We start from the raw sequence: 12,963 nt of genomic DNA, 5'->3' as shown, positions 1-12,963 counted from the left end.
AACCATAAGTTTGTTTAATGAATGTGTGGTTGCCCTTCTCTGTGGAAATATCTTCACTGGTATCAATTTATAGGTAATACCTAAAAGTGATATCATACGATATGTGTCTTTCTTTTCCTGACATAGTACAAGTTGTGTGATTACCTCTAGGCTCATCTACAGTGCTGCAAATGGCATCGTGTCCTATTTTTCCTTGGCTAATACTCCATCTGTACATGTACCAGTTCTTCTTTGTCCACTCATCTGTTGATGGACTTTTTGGTTGCTTCCATGACTTGGCTATTGTAATGCTGCGGCAATGTACATTTGCCTGCCTGTGCCTTTCCAATTCTGTCTTCTTAGTTTATAGGCCCAGGAGTGGGCCTGCTGGATCATATGGTAGCAAAATGTTTACCTTTAAAGGCACCTCCATTCTGTTCTCATTAGTGGCTCTTACCAGGTCACGTCCCACTTAACGTTGAGGGTATGCACTTCTGCACAACACCTTCAGCATTTATTGTTTGTAGATTTTTTGCCGATGTTTATTCTGACTAGTGTGAGCTGGTACATGTTTGTGGTAGGATTTGCATGCGTCTCATAATCCATTGAAATTGAGCTTTCTGGCATGTCCTTATTTTCTTCAAACTGTGAGTACAGCTTACCTCTTCAAATTGTTTTCTTGAAGTATGTGTGACATTTAGAAATATTTTGGCCATTACCGCCCTCAAGACATTTTGAGGGCAGGTTTCATTTACAGCCCTCCATTACTGGTGAATATGAAGTGACCCTTAGCACAGGTTTTAAAGCTGCTGTTGCAGGTCATGGAAAGAGGGTGGCAGCATTTCTGATTTTCCCAAGCTTTTAACTAGGGAAACAGAGTACCTTGCAGTGGTATTCTTCGGTTATAAATTAGAGTGGAATGTGCCTGGATAAACCCCCAAAAGCTGATGTTTCTTTACTTATGTTTGTTTTCTAGATTGAATTTATATTTTTTTATTGGAGTCATATTCCATTGTGTACATGGACCACTTTTTCTTTGTGCATTCCTCTGTTGATGGACATTTTCATAGCTTCCAAGTGTTGGCTATGATACATATTGCTGGAGTGTAGGATTGCCAGCCTGTGTTTTTTTTTTTAATTATTGGCGGTACGTGGGCCACTCACTGCCATTGCCACTCCCATTGCAGAGCACAGGCTCTGGACACACAGGCCCAGGAGCCATAGCTCACAGGACCAGCCGCTCCGGGTCATGTGTGATTTTCCCGAACTGGGGCATGAACCCGTGTCCCCTGCTTCAGCGGAGGACCCTCAACCACTGCGCCACCAGTGAAGTCCAGCCTGTATGTTTTTGATTCTCATCCTCTCAGGCGATAGGCCCAGCAGTGGGTATGCTTGATTGAATGGTAGCTCAGTATTTACCTTTTCAAGGCACCTCCTTTGTGTTTTCCTTACTGGCTCTTACCATGTCCCACGTTGAACCAAGGCTAGGCATTTCTCCACAACCCCTTCAGCATTTATTGTTTGCAGAATTTTGGGGGATGGCCATTCTGACTGGTGTGAACTGATAGGACTTTTGTAATTTGGATTTGCATGTGTTTAATTATTTCTAAGTTTCATTTTCCCACACCTTTTTAAATTTCTGTTAAAGAAAAAAAGAAAAAAACGGAGAATACAATTAACCTCTTGAAATTATCTTCTTGAAAGGTTGCCCTCAAAATTGAATTTTTTGGTCAATATTCGCCCCCAGGATTTTTTTTCAGGGCAGGTGTCATTCACAGGCCTGTAATGAGTGTGAATATTTAGTGACCATTAGCACTGGGTTTAAAGCTGCTGTTGTGGTAAACGGCCACTAGGCGGCAGCATTTCTCCATTCCCAAATCCTGTTACTAGGGCAGCAGAGCCGTTCTGGAATCCCTGTTCCTAGGTTGTAAATTAAAATGGAATGTGCCAGGAGAAACCCCCATAAGTTTATGTTACATTATTCCTTGTTTGTTGTTTTAGTTTTTTTAATTGGGGTAATGTTTAGAATATTGTTTGTCCTAGGTGTACACAATCTGGGTCATTTGTGCATAACATATATATATATATATATATATACTCATGTACAGATCCACTTGCCATGTAAATTATTGCAGAGTGTTCCCTAGACCTCCCTTGTTATATGGTCGGGCTTTTGACATATGTATTTAATAGGTATTTGTACACGTATGGTAACCCTAATCTCTAATTTTTCCATTCCCCCCACCTTTCCTTTTAGATAAGCATAGTTTGTTTTCTAAGTGTGTGTGTGTCATTCTCTGTGCAAATATGTTCATTTGTGTCAGTTGTTAGATAACGCCTATAAGTGATATCATAGGATATGTGTTTTGCTTTCCGACTTACCTCATGTTCTGTGATTATCTCTAGGCTCAACTATGGTGCCTGAAAGAGCAGTGTTTCATTGTTTTCCATGGCTAATATTCCATTGTGTGCATGGACCACTTCTTCTTTTTCAACTGATATGGTGATGGACATTTTGGTTGCTTCCGTGTCTTGGCTACTGCGAAAATTCCTGCAGTGCAGCTGTTGAAGCCTGTGCCTTCTCGACTCTGGACTTGTCAGGTGAGAGTCTCAGCGGGGGGCCTGCTGAACGGAATGGTGGCTCAATGTTTACTTTTAAACGCAGCTCCTTTCTATTCTCATTATTGGCTGTCACCACTTTACATCTCACCAGCAGCTAGAGGGTACACAGTTCTCTAAAACCCCTTCAGCATGTAATGTTTGTAGACTTTTAGTTGATGTTAGTTGACATGTGTGAGTTGAAACCTTTTTGGGGGTTAGATTTGCATGAGTCTAATAATTACTGATGTTGAGCTTTTATCCATTTTCCTCTTTTTTGAAAATGAGTGAGTAAAACTTACCCCTCCATACAATCTCCTTGAAAAATTTGAGAGTTTTGAAATTTTTTGGCCATTCCCTACCTCCGCACAATTTTTTAGGGCAGGTGTCCTTTACAGCCCTGAATCCTTGTGAATGTTAAGTGACCATTAGATGTGGGTTTAAAGCTGCTCTTGTGGGAAACGGCCACAAGGCGGCAGCATTTCTACATTTCCAACTCTGGGTTTTTGGGCCACAGAGGTTTCCCGGCAATCGTGTTAGTAATCTGTGAATTAGAGTGGAATGTGCCAGCGCAAACCCCCAAGAGCTTATATCTCCTAAATTGTTGTTTGTTATTTCAATTTAATTTTTATTAATTATCAGAGCAAATTTGATCAAAATGTAGATTCTCCTAGGTGGACAGTTTCTGGTTCATCCTATCAATGTATCTGTCTATTCCTGTTTGGATCCTTTCCCGTGTATGTTATTGTAGAGTGTTTAGTAGACCTTTCTTCGTATTCCATAGGTATTTTGTGATTATATATTTCCTATGTATTAGTATATGTCTGTTAACCCCCATAACCAAATTCATACATTCCTTACACCTTTCCATTTGGTTAAAGATAATTTGGTTTTCTGAATCTATGTGTGTCCTTCTCTTGGAAATTATTTCATGGGTATCAATTTTTAGGTAACACCTCTAAGTGATGTCGTAGGATGTCGGCCTTTCTGTTTCTTTCTTACTTCAAGTTGGGTGATTATCTCTTGGTCCTTCTATGGTGGTGCCAACGGCACTGTTCCATGCTTTTTCATGGCTAATATTCCATTGTGTACATGGGCGACTTCTTCTTGGTGCATTTTTCTGTTGATGGACATTTTGGTTTCTTCCAGGTCTTGGCTATGGTACATGTTGCTGCAGTGCAGGATTGCCAGCCTGTGTCTTTTTGATTCTGCTCTCTTCAGGTGATAGGCCCATGAGTGGGCCTACCACATCACATGGTAGCTCCAATTTTACCCTTAAACGCACCTCCATTCTGCTCTCACTACTGGCTGTTACCAGGTTACATCCCACCGGCAGCTAAAGGGTACGCAGTTCTCTAAAACCCCTTCAGCATTTATTCTTTGTAGACGTTTTTTGCTGATGATCATTCTGACGGCTGTCAGGTGAACGTTTGTGTACACTGGATTTGCATGGCTTTATTAATTCCTGATGTTCAGCCTTTTTCCATTCCCGTTTTTTTAACAAAAAAGAAAGAAAGAAAAAGAAACAGAAGACAAATGTGTATAAATTATGCCTCTTGAAACTGTCGGTTTGAAATATGGACGCCTTTTGAATTTTTTGGTCAATATACGACCCCAGGATTGGTTTTCCGGGCAGGTGTGATATAAAGGCCTGCAATTATTTTGAATATCAACTGACCATCGATGCTGGGATGAAAGCTGCTGTTATGCGAAACGCCCACAAGGTGGCAGCAGTTCTACTTTACCAAATCTGGTTACTAGGGCAACAGAGCCTCAATGGAAGTCGTGTTCTAGGTTGTAATTTAGAATGGAATGTGCCAGGAAAGAGACCCTTAAGTATATGTCTCCCTACTTCTTGTTCATTTTTTTAATTTAATTTTTATTTTTACCACAGCAAGTTTGATTACAATATTTGGCTTGTTCTAGGTGGTCAAGATGTGGTTCTTGTACACATAAACATATGTCTTTTCTTCCTGGAATCCTTTTCCCATGTACGTTATGACAGAATGTTGAGTAGTCTTCTCTTGGTATTCCGTAGGTGTTTGGTAATTATATATTTCACCTGTGTTTGTATATGTCTGTTAACCCCAATATCCTAATGTATCCAATCCTCACAAGTTTCCATTGGGGAACCATAAGTTTGTTTAATGAATGTGTGGTTGCCCTTCTCTGTGGAAATATCTTCACTGGTATCAATTTATAGGTAATACCTAAAAGCGATATCATACGATATGTGTCTTTCTTTTCCTGACATAGTACAAGTTGTGTGATTACCTCTAGGCTCATCTACAGTGCTGCAAATGGCATCGTGTCCTATTTTTCCTTGGCTAATACTCCGTCTGTACATGTACCAGTTATTCTTTGTCCACTCATCTGTTGATGGACTTTTTGGTTGCTTCCATGACTTGGCTATTGTAATGCTGCGGCAATGCACATTTGCCTGCCTGTGTCTTTCCAATTCTGTCTTCTTAGGTTATAGGCCCAGGAGTGGGCCTGCTGGATCATATGGTAGCAAAATGTTTAACTTTAAAGACACCTCCATTCTGTTCTCATTAGTGGCTCTTACCAGGTCACGTCCCACTTAACGTTGAGGGTATGCACTTCTGCACAACACCTTCAGCATTTATTGTTTGTAGATTTTTTGCCGATGTTTATTCTGACTAGTGTGAGCTGGTACATGTTTGTGGTAGGATTTGCATGCGTCTCATAATCCATTGAAATTGAGCTTTCTGGCATGTCCTTATTTTCTTCAAACTGTGAGTACAGCTTACCTCTTCAAATTGTTTTCTTGAAGTATGTGTGACATTTAGAAATATTTTGGCCATTACCGCCCTCAAGACATTTTGAGGGCAGGTTTCATTTACAGCCCTCCAGTACTGGTGCATATGAAGTGACCCTTAGCACAGGTTTTAACGCTGCTGTTGCAGGTCATGGACAGAGGGTGGCAGCATTTCTGCTTTTCCCAAGCTTTTAACTAGGGAAACAGAGTACCTTGCAGTGGTATTCCTCAGTTATAAATTAGAGTGGAATGTGCCTGGATAAACCCCCAAAAGCTGATGTTTCTTTACTTATGTTTGTTTTCTAGATTGAATTTATATTTTTTTATTGGAGTCATATTCCATTGTGTACATGGACCACTTTTTCTTTGTGGATTCCTCTGTTGATGGATATTTTCATGGCTTCCAAGTGTTGGCTATGATAAATATTGCTGGAGTGTAGGATTGCCAGCCTGTGTTTTTTTTTTATTATTGGCGGTACGTGGGCCACTCACTGCCATGGCCACTCCCATTGCAGAGCACAGGCTCTGGACGCACAGGCCCAGCAGCCATAGCTCACGGGACCAGACTCTCCGGGGCATGTGTGATTTTCCCAAACCGGGGCGTGAACCCGTGTCCCCTGCTTCAGCGGAGGACCCTCAACCACTGCGCCACCAGTGAAGTCCAGCCTGTATGTTTTTGATTCTCATCCTCTCAGGCGATAGGCCCAGCAGTGGGTATGCTTGATTGAATGGTAGCTCAGTATTTACCTTTTCAAGGCACCTCCTTTGTGTTTTCCTTACTGGCTCTTACCATGTCCCACGTTGAACCAAGGCTAGGTATTTCTCCACAACCCCGTCAGCATTTATTGTTTGCAGAATTTTGGGGATGGCCATTCTGACTGGTGTGAACTGATAGGACTTTTGTAATTTGGATTTGCATGTCTTTAATTATTTCTAACGTTCATTTTCCCACACCTTTTTAAATTTCTGTTAAAGAAAAAATGAAAAAAAACGGAGAATACAATTAACCTCTTGAAATTTTCTTCTTGAAACGTTGCCCTCAAAATTGAATTTTTTGGTCAATATTCGCCCCCAGGATTTTTTTTGAGGGCAGGTGTCATTCACAGGCCTGTAATGAGTGTGAATATTTAGTGACCATTAGCACTGGGTTTAAAGCTGCTGTTGTGGTAAACGGCCACTAGGCGGCAGCATTTCTCCATTCCCAAATCTGGTTACTAGGGCAGCAGAGCCGTTCTGGAATCCCTGTTCCTAGGTTGTAAATTAAAATGGAATGTGCCAGGAGAAACCCCCATAAGTTTATGTTACATTATTTCTTGTTTGTTGTTTTAGTTTTTTTAATTGGGGTAATATTTAGAATATTGTTTGTCCTAGGTGTACACAATCTGGGTCATTTGTGGATAACATATATTTATATATATATATATATATTCATGTACAGATCCACTTGCCATGTAAATTATTGCAGAGTGTTCCATAGACCTCCCTTCTTATATGGTCGGTCTTTTGATATATGTATTTAATAGGTATTTGTACACGTATGGTAACCCTAATCTCTAATTTTTCCATTCCCCCCACCTTTCCTTTTAGATAAGCATAGTTTGTTTTCTAAGTGTGTGTGTGTCATTCTCTGTGCAAATATGTTCATTTGTGTCAGTTGTTAGATAACGCCTATTTGTGATATCATAGGATATGTGTTTTGCTTTCCGACTTACCTCATGTTCTGTGATTATCTCTAGGCTCAACTATGGTGCCTCAAAGAGCAGTGTTTCATTGTTTTCCATGGCTAATATTCCATTGTGTACATGGACCACTTCTTCTTTGTCAACTGATATGGTGATGGACATTTTGGTTGCTTCCGTGTCTTGGCTACTGTGAAAATTCCTGCAGTGCAGGTGTTGAAGCCTGTGCCTTCTCGACTCTGGACTTGTCAGGTGAGAGTCTCAGCGGTGGGCCTGCTGAACGGAATGGTGGCTCAATGTTTACTTTTAAACGCAGCTCCTTTCTATTCTCATTATTGGCTGTCACCACTTTACATCTCACCAGCAGCTAGAGGGTACACAGTTCTCTAAAACCCCTTCAGCATGTAATGTTTGTAGACTTTTAGTTGATGGTAGTTGACATGTGTGAGTTGAAACCTTTTTGGCGGTTAGATTTGCATGAGTCTAATAATTACTGATGTTGAGCTTTTATCCATTTTCCTCTTTTTTGAAAATGAGTGAGTAAAACTTACCCCTCCATACAATCTCCTTGAAAAATTTGAGAGTTTTGAAATTTTTTGGCCATTCCCTACCTCCGCACAATTTTTTAGGGCAGGTGTCCTTTACAGCCCTGAATCCTTGTGAATGTTAAGTGACCATTAGCTGTGGGTTTAAAGCCGCTCTTGTGGGAAACGGCCACAAGGCGGCTGCATTTCTACATTTCCAACTCTGGGTTTTTGGGCCACAGAGGTTTCCCAGCAATCGTGTTAGTAAGCTGCGAATTAGAGTGGAATGTGTCAGCGCAAACCCCCAAGAGCTTATATCTCCTAAATTGTTGTTTGTTATTTAAATTTAATTTTTATTAATTATCAGAGCCAATTTCATCAAAATGTAGATTCTCCTAGGTGGACAGTTTCTGGTTCATCCTATCAATGTATCTGTCTATTCCTGTTTGGATCCTTTCCCGTGTGTGTTATTATAGAGTGTTGAGTAGACCTCTCTTCGTATTCCATAGGTATTTTGTGATTATATATTTCCTATGTATTAGTATATGTCTGTTAACCCCCATATCCTAATTCATACATTCCTTACACCTTTCCATTTGGTTAAAGATAATTTGGTTTTCTGAATCTATGTGTGTCCTTCTCTTGGAAATTATTTCATGGGTATCAATTTTTAGGTAACACCTCTAAGTGATGTCGTAGGATGTCGGCCTTTCTGTTTCTTTCTTACTTCAAGTTGGGTGATTATCTCTTGGTCCTTCTATGGTGGTGCCAACGGCACTGTTCCATGCTTTTTCATGGCTAATATTCCATTGTGTACATGGGCGACTTCTTCTTGGTGCATTTTTCTGTTGATGGACATTTTGGTTTCTTCCAGGTCTTGGCTATGGTACATGTTGCTGCAGTGCAGGATTGCCAGCCTGTGTCTTTTTGATTCTGCTCTCTTCAGGTGATAGGCCCATGAGTGGGCCTACCACATCACATGGTAGCTCCATTTTTACCCTTAAACGCACCTCCATTCTGCTCTCACTACTGGCTGTTACCAGGTTACATCTCACCGGCAGCTAAAGGGTACGCAGTTCTCTAAAACCCCTTCAGCATTTATTCTTTGTAGACTTTTTTTGCTGATGATCATCCTGACGGCTGTCAGGTGAACGTTTGTGTACACTGGATTTGCATGGCTTTATTAATTCCTGATGTTCAGCCTTTTTCCATTCCCGATTTTTTAACAAAAAAGAAAGAAAGAAAAAGAACCAGAAGACAAATGTGCATAAATTATGCCTCTTGAAACTGTCGGTTTGAAATATGGACGCCTTTTGAATTTTTTGGTCGAAATACGACCCCAGGATTGGTTTTCCGGGCAGGTGTGATTTACAGGCCTGCAATTATTTTGAATATCAACTGACCATTGATGCCGGGATGAAAGCTGCTGTTGTGCGAAACGCCCACAAGGTGGCAGCAGTTCTACTTTACCAAATCTGGTTACTAGGGCAACAGAGCCTCAATGGAAGTCGTGTTCTAGGTTGTAATTTAGAATGGAATGTGCCAGGAAAAAGCCCCTTAAGTATATGTCTCCCTACTTCTTGTTCATTTTTTAAATTTAATTTTTATTTTTACCACAGCAAGTTTGATTACAATATTTGGCTTGTTCTAGGTGTGCAAGATGTGGTTCTTGTACACATAAACATATGTCTTTTCTTCCTTCAATCCTTTTCCCACGTACGTTATGACAGAATGTTGAGTAGTCTTCTCTTGGTATTCCGTAGGTGTTTGGTAATTATATATTTCACCTGTGTTTGTATATGTCTGTTAACCCCAATATCCTAATGTATCCAGTCCTCCCAAGTTTCCATTGGGGAACCATAAGTTTGTTTAATGAATGTGTGGTTGCCCTTCTCTGTGGAAATATCTTCACTGGTATCAATTTATAGGTAATACCTATAAGTGATATCATACGATATGTGTCTTTCTTTTCCTGACATAGTACAAGTTGTGTGATTACCTCTAGGCTCATCTACAGTGCTGCAAATGGCATCGTGTCCTATTTTTCCTTGGCTAATACTCCATCTGTACATGTACCAGTTCTTCTTTGTCCACTCATCTGTTGATGGACTTTTTGGTTGCTTCCATGACTTGGCTATTGTAATGCTGCGGCAATGCACATTTGCCTGCCTGTGTCTTTCCAATTCTGTCTTCTTAGGTTATAGGCCCAGGAGTGGGCCTGCTGGATCATATGGTAGCAAAATGTTTACCTTTAAAGGCACCTCCATTCTGTTCTCATTAGTGGCTCTTCCCAGGTCACGTCCCACTTAACGTTGAGGGTATGCACTTCTGCACAACACCTTCAGCATTTATTGTTTGTAGATTTTTTGCCGATGTTTATTCTGACTAGTGTGAGCTGGTACATGTTTGTGGTAGGATTTGCATGCGTCTCATAATCCATTGAAATTGAGCTTTCTGGCATGTCCTTATTTTCTTCAAACTGTGAGTACAGCTTACCTCTTCAAATTGTTTTCTTGAAGTATGTGTGACATTTAGAAATATTTTGGCCATTACCGCCCTCAAGACATTTTGAGGGCAGGTTTCATTTACAGCCCTCCAGTACTGGTGCATATGAAGTGACCCTTAGCACAGGTTTTAACGCTGCTGTTGCAGGTCATGGACAGAGGGTGGCAGCATTTCTGCTTTTCCCAAGCTTTTTACTAGGGAAACGGAGTACCTTGCAATGGTATTCCTCAGTTATAAACTAGAGTGGCATGTGCCTGGATAAACCCCCAAAAGCTGATGTTTCTTTACTTATGTTTGTTTTCTAGATTGAATTTATATTTTTTTAATTGGAGTCATATTCCATTGTGTACATGGACCACTTTTTCTTTGTGCATTCCTCTGTTGATGGACATTTTCATAGCTTCCAAGTGTTGGCTATGATAAATATTGCTGGAGTGTAGTATTGGCAGCCTGTGTTTTTTTTTTTTCATTTTGGGCGGTATGTGGGCCACTCACTGCCATGGCCACTCCCATTGCAGAGCACAGGCTCTGGACGCACAGGCCCAGCACCCATAGCTCATGGGACCATCCGCTCCGGGACACGTGTGATTTTCCCGATCCGGGGCATGAACCCGTGTCCCCTGATTCAGCGGAGGACCCTCAACCACTGCGCCACCAGTGAAGTCCAGCCTGTATGTTTTTGATTCTCATCCTCTCAGGCGATAGGCCCAGCAGTGGGTATGCTTGATTGAATGGTAGCTCAGTATTTACCTTTTCAAGGCACCTCCTTTGTGTTTTCCTTACTGGCTCTTACCATGTCCCACGTTGAACCAAGGCTAGGCATTTCTCCACAACCCCTTCAGCATTTATTGTTTGCAGAATTTTGGGGGATGGCCATTCTGACTGGTGTGAACTGATAGGACTTTTGTAATTTGGATTTGCATGTGTTTAATTATTTCTAAGGTTCATTTTCCCACACCTTTTTAAATTTCTGTTAAAGAAAAAATGAAAAAAACGGAGAATACAATTAACCTCTTGAAATTATCTTCTTGAAAGGTTGCCCTCAAAATTGAATTTTTTGGTCAATATTCGCCCCCAGGATTGTTTTTGAGGGCAGGTGTCATTCACAGGCCTGTAATGAGTGTGAATATTTAGTGACCATTAGCACTGGGTTTAAAGCTGCTGTTGTGGTAAACGGCCACTAGGCGGCAGCATTTCTCCATTCCCAAATCTGCTTACTAGGGCAGCAGAGCCGTTCTGGAATCCCTGTTCCTAGGTTGTAAATTAAAATGGAATGTGCCAGGAGAAACCCCCATAAGTTTATGTTACATTATTTCTTGTTTGTTCTTTTAGTTTTTTTAATTGGGGTAATGTTTAGAATATTGTTTGTCCTAGGTGTACACAATCTGGGTCATTTGTGGATAACATATATATATATATATACTCATGTACAGATCCACTTGCCATGTAAATTATTGCAGAGTGTTCCATAGACCTCCCTTGTTATATGGTCGGGCTTTTGACAATTGTATTTAATAGGTATTTGTACACGTATGGTAACCCTAATCTCTAATTTTTCCATTCCCCCCACCTTTCCTTTTAGATAAGCATAGTTTGTTTTCTAAGTGTGTGTGTGTCATTCTCTGTGCAAATATGTTCATTTGTGTCAGTTGTTAGATAACGCCTATAAGTGATATCATAGGATATGTGTTTTGCTTTCCGACTTACCTCATGTTCTGTGATTATCTCTAGGCTCAACTATGGTGCCTCAAAGAGCAGTGTTTCATTGTTTTCCATGGCTAATATTCCATTGTGTACATGGACCACTTCTTCTTTGTCAACTGATATGGTGATGGACATTTTGGTTGCTTCCGTGTCTTGGCTACTGTGAAAATTCCTGCAGTGCAGCTGTTGAAGCCTGTGCCTTCTCGACTCTGGACTTGTCAGGTGAGAGTCTCAGCGGTGGGCCTGCTGAACGGAATGGTGGCTCAATGTTTACTTTTAAACGCAGCTCCTTTCTATTCTCATTATTGGCTGTCACCACTTTACATCTCACCAGCAGCTAGAGGGTACACAGTTCTCTAAAACCCCTTCAGCATGTAATGTTTGTAGACTTTTAGTTGATGGTAGTTGACATGTGTGAGTTGAAACCTTTTTGGGGGTTAGATTTGCATGAGTCTAATAATTACTGATGTTGAGCTTTTATCCATTTTCCTCTTTTTTGAAAATGAGTGAGTAAAACTTACCCCTCCATACAATCTCCTTGAAAAATTTGAGAGATTTGAAATTTTTTGGCCATTCCCTACCTCCGCACAATTTTTTAGGGCAGGTGTCCTTTACAGCCCTGAATCCTTGTGAATGTAAAGTGACCATTAGATGTGGGTTTAAAGCTGCTCTTGTGGGAAATGGCCACAAGGCGGCAGCATTTCTACATTTCCAACTCTGGGTTTTTGGGCCACAGAGGTTTCCCGGCAATCGTGTTAGTAAGCTGTGAATTAGAGTGGAATGTGCCAGCGCAAACCCCCAAGAGCTTATATCTCCTAAATTGTTGTTTGTTATTTAAATTTAATTTTTATTAATTATCAGAGCAAATTTGATCAAAATGTAGATTCTCCTAGGTGGACAGTTTCTGGTTCATCCTATCAATGTATCTGTCTATTCCTGTTTGGATCCTTTCCCGTGTATGTTATTATAGAGTATTGAGTAGACCTCTCTTCGTATTCCATAGGTATTTTGTGATTATATATTTCCTATGTATTAGTATATGTCTGTTAACCCCCATATCCTAATTCATACATTCCTTACACCTTTCCATTTGGTTAAAGATAATTTGATTTTCTGAATCTATGTGTGTCCTTCTCTTGGAAATTATTTCATGGGTATCAATTTTTAGGTAACACCTCTAAGTGATGTCGTAGGA

This window comes from Hyperoodon ampullatus, assembly GCF_949752795.1.
Source record: "Hyperoodon ampullatus genome assembly, chromosome: X".
NCBI classification, from domain to species: Eukaryota; Metazoa; Chordata; class Mammalia; order Artiodactyla; family Ziphiidae; genus Hyperoodon; species Hyperoodon ampullatus.
This window is presented reverse-complemented; position numbering follows the sequence as displayed.